Below are 9,332 nucleotides of genomic sequence, written 5' to 3'. Positions count from 1 at the left end.
TAGATACAGACGTCAGAACTGAGACATAGAAGAACCCTTTGAAAGGTGAGACTGCATTGGGAGCTGGGAGGATTGAGAAATCAAACCTAGAACACAAGTGGATGGGCTGAGCTTGGAAAAGAGGCATGCTTTTCTTAGGGAGGAGTGGGGATGAGGGAGGAGATGGGTGAAGGTCCTGGGAAATGTTGAGCTGTGCAAGAGAGGTGGTGATGGTGCAACATCAAGAGTCCCTTTTCTCAATGGTTAGGAAATGAAAGCAGTGGCTTATAGCAATGGATATGATGATGCATTTTCACATCTGAGCCAAATAGAACATCTGAAAAGATGCTGTTGGAATGGAAAGGAAAGAAGCTTTGGGTGAGTGGAAGGGTCAATCAGAAGTATGGCAGGGACTCTGACTGCAGTTGGATAACTTGAGGTTGTTAGATTTGTGAGGAGAAAAGTCATCTTTATCTTGCTCAACGTTCCATTCCCATGATATAACACAGTGCCTGACCAGAGCAGATGTTCAATAAATATTTGTTTAATGGATGCCTTCTGTACTTGTGCTAATCAGTAAAATGAGGTAAATTTCACCAGCACATATTTCATACCCAACGCAGAAAACAAAATTAGGGAAAGAGAAGACAGGGGCCATCACAAAGGCAGGGCCATTTTGCTGTTGATGCTGGTTAACTTCCCCCCATATCACTTTCAAGTGATAAAAGAGGGAGATATGTCACTCTGGGTTCAAAGACATTTTCCACTTCAGCCCTTTTGTCAGTTTCCTGTTCTCAAACCTGTCCACCGAGCTCAGTGCAGTCCATCATATGCACAGACAATTTCTGTTACTTGGTGGTGGGGGTGCATGACCAGCACGGGCTACCTTGGGCTGAGATGAAGCATGGGCAGGGGACCTCCCACCAGCTCAGCAGACCTGTGAGGCCCATCCATAGCCCCAGTCCTGGGACTGCTCTTCAATTAAGGGCTGCAGTTCCTTGCCCTTTACTATCCTCTTTGCAAATAAAATTTTTCTCTTTCAGTTTTCAGTTCACCTTTAATTTCTATCCTGTAATTCTATACCTATCTATTCTCTTTGGCATCATCACTGCTCCTCCACTCAACCCCCATTTCTCTTCTGGTCTTTGAAGCATGAAGACTTTTCCCTTGCCTGGGGTCTACACTGGCTTGTGGTCGAAACATTTGCCCCAGGGACCCATGGCTTCACCAAGGTAGCTGATGTTCCCTTGAGCTCATCTTACACGAAAATGTGTGAATCTCATTTTCATAAGGGGTATTCTCACCCTTGTTCAGTTTTCCTGTGCTGAGTTACACATTTCCAAAATGACTTTTAGGGCATGATTCTCCTGATTGAATTTCCTGGGAGGCCCCACTGATACTGTTCTAGCAAGTGAGTGATTCTCCCAGCCCCTTTTCTTAATGCCAGGCTGGATATCTCTCCGGCATTCTCTGGACTCACACCTCCACCCCCAGCCCTCTGCATCCTTTTGAACTCCTTTCAGGTCATCGGCTTTTCTGTTCCATCTTGAAGGCTACATTTTAGAATTTCTGATGTGTCTTAGAATGGAAAAAAAACAATGACTGATTTTTCTACTTGTTTTTCTGAAAAGCAATTATTATATATAGATTATGGCACCCACAAATGACAATGTTCAACACAAAGACATGTGGAAGAATTCCTCTGTATTTGAGGTCAGAGTGTCTTGCAATTTTAATAAGGAGGCTGGTGACTTCCAGGTGGTGGAAGCTCACTTATTGGGTCATGTCACTCACTCTGTGAGTCTTTTTCCTCTCCTAGTTCCATAAAGCAGCAGGCTAGACAGAAGTGATTCATGTAGTCGGTGAAGACATTGCATTTTTATGGTGCTGCTGGGTATGAGAGTTTGTGTAGCTTGGTTAGAATAAGGTGAGGCTGGGTGCAGTGGCTCATGCCTGTAACCCCAGCACTTTGGGAGGCTGAGGTGGGTGGATTATGAGGTCAAGAGATCGAGACCATCCTGGCCAACATGGTAAAATCTTGTCTCTACTAAAAACACAAAAAATTAGCCAGGCATGGTGGTGCATGCCTGTAGTCCCAGCTACTTGGGAGGCTGAGGCAGGAGAATTGCTTGAACCCAGGAGGCAGAGGCTGCAGTGAGCCGAGATCACACCACTGCACTCTAGCCTGGTGACAGAGCGAGACTCCGTTTCAAAGAAAAAAAAAAGAATGAGGTAAGTTGGGCCAAGGAAACCACAGACATGCTGGTTGTAGTGTTGTGTTAGTGGAAACTCAAAATGTTGAAAGAACGTCCTTTGCCTGTCCTCATGGTGGACTTAAAACCCACACCTCTCTCTGTATGGTACATAAATGTAGACTGCCAGTGACTACTGTCCTCCTTGCCACAAATAAGACTGAAAAGGCATTACTGCCAGTGGGAGAGGCCAGTACGTGACAGTTCATCCTATCTTGTGACACAGAGATCCCTGTCTGTATTAATCCACTCAGGCTGCCATAACAAAATACCACAGTCTTTGTTGTGTAAATAACAGTTTGGTTTCTCCTGAGGCATCCCTCCTTGGCTTGCAGACAGCTGCCTTCTTGCTGTGTCCTCATGTTTCTTTCCTCTGTGTGTTCCCATCCCTAGTGTCTTGCCCTCTTATGAGGACACAAGTCCTATTGGATTAGGATTCATCCACATAAGCTTATTTTACCTTACTTACATCTTGAAAGGCACTATCTCCAAATACATTCATATCCATATATACTGGGGGTTAGGATTCCAACATGTGAATTTGGAGGGGACACAGTTCAGTCTTCACACTGCCCTTAGTAGAATCAAGAAGGTTGGCCTAAGTAGCAGAGTGGCACAGAGGAAAAACACCAGCCCCACAACCCAGTGGTCATCATATTGAAAACATCCTCTCCCATGACTCTGCCTTTCCTTGAGGACATTCTGTTAAGTGAAATAAGCTGCTCACAAAAAGACAAATACCATATGATTCCACTTGCGTGAGGTCCCTAGAGTAGTCAGATTCAGAGACAGGAAATAGAATGGTGGGTGCCTGGGCCAGTGGGGTGTATAAGGAATGGACGTTACTGTTCAATGGGTGCAGAGTTTCAGTTTAGGAAAATGAAAAAGTTCTAGACATGGATGGTGGTGATGGTTGCACAACAGTGTGAATGTACTTAATGCTACTGAGCTGTACACTTACAAATGGTTAAGAGGGTCAATTTTATATTATGTGTATTCATCCTCACAAATTTTTAAAAAGGTTGTGAGCTGTGGAATCAGACCTGAGTTTTAGCTCCTTGTCCTCCTTCAACAATATGCACAACTCTTTATCTTTCTCTATTAAGCCTCAGGGTTTTGAACTGCAAAATGGGAGTAATGTTTCCTCCCTGGGGACTAAAGGAGATTGTGAAGCTAAGATGTTTGGTAAAGTCTTTTGTCATATAACTAGCATTCGGCCAATGATAGCTAATAATAGTAACAATGATAGAAGAAGAGAAAATGCAGGGTTCAAGCCGATGATGGCATTCGCTTTTGAGTGATTTATCTCTTCGTGGGGTCAAAGTAAACTGGAACCTTGCCTGGGCTCAGAGAACTAGGATCAGCCTCCTTGTCACATCAGGGGCCCCGGGGCTAAGACTAAGAGTCTCCAGCAAAACTTCAAAGGAGGATTTTCAGCACTCTCAAAAGAGTATGTTGCTTAATCATGCAAGCAGTAAATTCAAGAAGATGCAGGAAGAGTTTGCCAGTCACGGATGACACTCTAGCTGCAGTCTGGTCTCTCTGCTTCTGGCTTCCACAGCTGCTCACTTAATCCTCTGCTGGCTCCAATGCCAGTCCTGCCAGGCCATAGTACACGAAGAACTTGGCCTCCTGCTGGGACATGTTGTCTGCCAGTACAGTGGGTTTTGAGGCCCCAGATCTGGGCCCATGGAAGGTTCAAAGTCCTGGCTGTCTCCACAACTTCCTTTTGCTTCTTCCCTTGCCATGGGGGGCCCCCTTCTGAGCCCTGAGCTGCCTCACCATCCCAGGTCTTGGCTGTGGACTGTTACTGCCACCCTGCCCACAGTTTCTAAGAGCTAGCCCAGAGCCTGACCCAATTCACTCAGTAAGGAGTTTATTGGGATATTAAGAAATGCAAATGTTCTTGATAAGAATGCAACCCAGAACTTCCACTTGATACTAGAGGAGTGGCTTTCAAACGCTGGTGCAGAGCAGAATCTTTGGGTCTTTTTCCTCCTTCCCATACGAGGTTAGGTTCTGATAGAGGGGGTTTGGTGGATCCTGAGAGGAAACTCTCCTGGGGGACGCAAGGTGGGAGAAGGGCTGGATAGCCGGACTGGGCTGGGCTGTTCCTGAGAACATATTCCCATGGGGTTCCTTCTTTATTGTGGGCACCACCCTTTAATGCCATACTGTTCCTCCAGGGCTCCAGCCATGGCATGCCTCCTGAGAAGTCCAGGTGGGCCCTGGTCCCTGCCCTGGGGTCAGGCGTCCTTCCCCTACCCCCATCCACGCAGGCCCAGCTCAGTTTTGCAAAGGTTACAGCTCCAGTGACTGGCCAGGACTGCTAATGTTGCAACTGCCTTGGGGACACCATGGGAGGCTGCATTGGGAATGATCCCTGAATGCCTCCCCCATGGCCCTGACATTTCCTTGCACCATGCGTGGGGCAAGCTTTATAGGCCCTCCAGCCTCCTGAGCTCCTTGGCTCAAAAGCAACTGAGCCCAGCATAGTTAGCAGAAAAGCCTCCTCCCAGGCCTGCTGACCTCCATTCACAGGGGCTCGGAGGGTCCCTTGGGCTTGGAGTAAGATGGTTGCTCCTGCCTCCAAGCCTTCTTTGAGGGGTCTGACTCCTACTCTCCTTCCCCTGCTCTCATGCCCTCACCACCATGGTCTTCCTTGAGACCTCAAGTCTAAGCTTATGATCCCTTTTATCCCTGGAATGCCATGCACCCCCGGATCACCCCTCATCTCCCATTCATTACATTACCCTGCTCTCAAAATCTCCATAACACTCTGGAAATACACAATTCCATTTCTGTCCTCCTTCCCTCCCTCATTCTCAGAAACTTTCTCCAGTTTCTCAAGAACTCACCCTGCATCCTGGCAAAATCCCCTGCATCTCACACTCTTCTGCGCACAGTTTCCCTTTTGCTGGGTCTTCCCTGGGTGTTGTGCCCTCCTGCCCTCTCAGAAGGGCTTTTCTCCCCAGTCCTCCCATCACGGGGGCTGGAGGTGCCGCTGATGTTGTCCCTGCTGCTTCTGGTCACAGATGAGTTTCCTGGCATTGGGCAGCAGCACCCCAGCCCCACTCTGCCTGGCATCACTCCTCTTCAGCTCTCAAAGGCTCTGGCCCTGGGTCACGGCCACTCCACTTGACATTCACCCTGCTTGTCAACTTCAAAAGCCACATAGATGATCCCCTTCATGTGACCTGTGTCCTGTGCCCTCTACCAGCGATCTCACCCTCCATCCGGTCTCAGGCAGGCCCTGGATCTCCACAACCGCTGCCATCATCTCAGCTTCCAGCCTTGCTCTCTTCTACCTCTGCCTCTTTCCCTCCTGGCCCTTTCCTCTGCTACCTCAACTCCAACAATCAACAGAAAATCCTCTGACCCACATGTCTCTTCACTGTCCTTCTCCATTTCATGTTTTCAAGTGAAATTCCATCCTCCTAAACCCCCCTTGCACAAACCCCAACTCCCTCACCCGTCTCTTGCTTTGCTGCCCCTAGCTGAGATATCACCTGGTGATACCCAATTCCCGCCTCCGTGTCTGCAGCTTCGTGGCTGATGGGTCTGGAGGGAACCACACATTCACGCTGAGGGTCGTAACTTCAAGTTCATGCCCACGGACCTCCAGGGAATCCCTGCTGTGGCCTGACTGACCTCCTGCATGGAGTGAGTTCTTTTTTGCTCCCACCGTCCTAGAGGATGATTTCACTACCACTCTTTCTCTCTTTTCAAACTGCCAGCACCTCCTCCCATCCTCACTCTCAGCCGATGACCTTCTGAGAAAGCAGAAGCCACTGGAAAAGTGCTTCTGCAATCTCTCACCAGCATCTGCACCAGCTCCCAGCATCTGCGTGCCCTTGCTCAGCCTTCTCATCACTTACCAAGGATGGTCCATACACATTTCTGCCCAGGCTCAGCTCTTCCCTTGTGCACTAGATTGAGGCCCTGCTCACCTGCTCCAGCACTTCTCCCTTGCCTCTGGGGCATCCTCTTGAGTGAACACATTGATTGCCATTTCTTCCACTAAAAGCAAACATTGCCTTCTGTTCCTATTCCCTTCCAGATTTTCCTTCATTTCTTTCTTCTCCTTTACAACAAAATTCCCTGAAATAGTTCTATTTACTCATTATCTTTAATTCCTCTCCCCCTACATTTTCTTGAAACCACTCTAAACATGCTTTCATTCCTACCATTCCAGAAACACTAACTTCTCAAGTTTCCCATGGTATGGTGTTGCTAAATCCAGTGGCCGATAGCATTTAATGTGGCTGGTCATTCCTTCCTCTTTAAAAAGATTCCTTACTTTGTTTTTAGATTCTGCAAACTCCTGGGTTTCTTTCTATCTAACTGATCTCTCCGTCTCCATTGCTAGTTCCTTTTTTTCCTACACACCTTCTTAATGTAGGAGGGTCCCAGGGCTCATTTCTTGTTTCTTTATCTTGGTGATCTCATCTAGTTTCATGACTTTAAATAAAATCCATAAAATCAATATGCTTATGATGTTCTTTTTTTTTTTTTTGACACAGAGTCTCGCTCTGTCATCCAGGCTGGAGTGCAGTGGTGCGATCTCAGCTCACTGCAGCCTCCACCTCCTGGATTCCAGCGATTCTCTTGCCTCAGCCTCCTGGGTAGCTGGGATTATAGGCACACACAACCACGCTCAGCTAATTTTTGTACTTTTAGTAGAGATGGGGTTTCACTATGTTGGCCAGGCTGGTCTTGGACTCCTGACCCCAGGTGATCCACCTACCTCGGTCTCCCAAAGTGCTGGGTTTACAGGCGTGAGTGACCACCCCTGGCCATGATGTCCAAATTTATACCTCTTGCCTGTGCCTGTCCCCTGAGCTTTAAGTAGCCCATTTAACCCACCACTTGGATATTTAAAAAACTCCTCAGACTTAATATATTCCAAATAGATCCCTATGTCAAATCTCCTCTACCTACAACCATTCTTTTCTCAGTAAATGCCAGTTCCATCCTTTCAGGTGTTCAGGCCTGAGATCTCCCTTTCCTCCTTCTTTCTCACCCAAACCCAATTCAATGACAAATTTCATCAGCTTTACTTTCAAATTATATCCAGAATGTTACCACTTCTTAGGACCCTACCTCTATCACCCTGGTCCCAATCTGTCCTTCGGATGACACAATAGTTTCCAAATTCCCCCCTTCCATTTTTGACACCCTCCCCAAACCAACCAGCCAGAGGAAACTTTTAAAGACCTGTCTCAGGTTTTAGGTCACACTCCTCAAGCCTCCAAAGGCTCCCATCTCTGCTAGAGGAAAAGCTAAATCAAATCCTTACAACAACCAACGAAGGCTTCCCATTGTGTCCCCTTCAGCTTCTGACGCAGATCCTACTTGCCTCTCCCTCCCTCTCTCTGCTCCTGCCTCACCTGATTCCTGCCTGCATCCTAAACATTCCAGGGACTTCAACATTCAAGACCTCTGCATCAGCCGTTCCTTCTGCCCGGCATACTCACCTCTAGTCAATTTTTATGACGTACTTCCTTATATTCTTTGTCCTGATCAAATGTCACCTTCTCAGTGAGATTTTCTCTGGCTCTTTCATCTCAAGTTTGTCATCCACCCTCCTCAGGTTCAACACACACACACTCCTCACTCTTCTTCACTGTTTGACTCATCTCAGCACTCATCATCTTCCATTATTCCTTTTTATCTTATTTATTGCCTCTCCACCAATCCATGAGGGGGGTTTTGTCTCTTTTGCACTGATACTTAGAAAAATGCCTGGCCTTCAATAAGATTTGAAGAGTGGCCACTTAGATAGATGACTGGCTGAATGGATGGATGGGTGGGTGAATGGACAGGTGGATGGATGTACAGACGGATGGGTGGATGAAGGGACAGGTGGGTGGATGTACAGATAGATGGGTGGATGAAAGGGCAGGTGGGTGGATGTAAAGATGGATGAGTGGATGAAAGGACAGGTGGGTGGATGTACAGATGGATGGGTGGGTGAAGGGACAGGTGGGTGGCTGTACAGATGGGTGGGTGGATGAAGGGACAGGTGGGTGGATGTACAGATGGATGGGTGGATGAAGGGACAGATGAACGCATGGACAGATACATGGATGGATGGGTGGATGGATAGACAGATGGACCTTAACTTGCTACCCTTTAGCAAGGTCTGAATTTAATTATCAATATTGTCTTTGAAAATCTGGGCAAAGACCCTGGGACACCATTTGTACCATGATTAGTGAACATCATCCAACCCTGGATATTACTTGAAATCTTTGAAAGTATCAACACAGAACTTTCTTCAGACTGGAATTATAGGTAGAGTGCTGAAACTGGTTAATACCTTTGTGTCTCTCACCCAAGTTCTTCTTCATCCCAAACTAAATTCCATGTCCCTCTGAGTCACCCACTTTATCCTACTCTCATTCCAATACCTTATTTTGCCCACCCACCCACTCGTTCTCCCACTGGTGCCCCCTGGACCAACCATGTGCACTCTGCTCTCTGGAATCCCTATGGATTGATTGATTCATGTATTCATTCCATAAATTATTTACTGAGTTACCATTATGTGGGGATACAATAGTGAATGCAGTAAATTCATTTCCTGGTCTCACTGGACTCATAGCCTAGAAGAAAAGAGATATTGAACTAATATATGAGTGAAGAGTGGCACAATAGGAGACTATTCTGGGTTATTGGAACATACAAAAATGGAAATGCTTTGAGCCTGAGAATTCCTGAGGAAGTCATTTCAGCAGAACCTTGAAGGATCAGTAGGAATTAACTCGCATGGGGTACTTGGGAAGCAGGGCTGAGGGCAGAAGGAATACTTACTGTTCCATTGTTAATGAGCTTCTTTCACCCCTACATTCTTCAGAGAGAACACTCTCGACTTCACTGAGACCTGCATCTCCTCTGAGGACTTGGTGCCTGCTGCAGGGATTGCTACTTCTGCCCCTTTTTATGCCTCTGAGGTGTGGTTGGAGAGGCCAGCAGTCTTTTTCATTTCATTGTCATTTTCCAAAAAGCATGGAGCTTTCTGTTTTCACTTTTTCTAAAATTCATTTCCAATCCCTGTGTCCTGCCCACACCACCCTCCATATCTCTGAAATAACTTTG

The sequence above is a fragment of the Hylobates moloch genome, unplaced genomic scaffold (genome assembly GCF_009828535.3).
Source record: "Hylobates moloch isolate HMO894 unplaced genomic scaffold, HMol_V3 SCAFFOLD_15, whole genome shotgun sequence".
Taxonomy (NCBI): Eukaryota; Metazoa; Chordata; class Mammalia; order Primates; family Hylobatidae; genus Hylobates; species Hylobates moloch.
Note: the sequence above shows the minus strand (reverse complement) of the source record.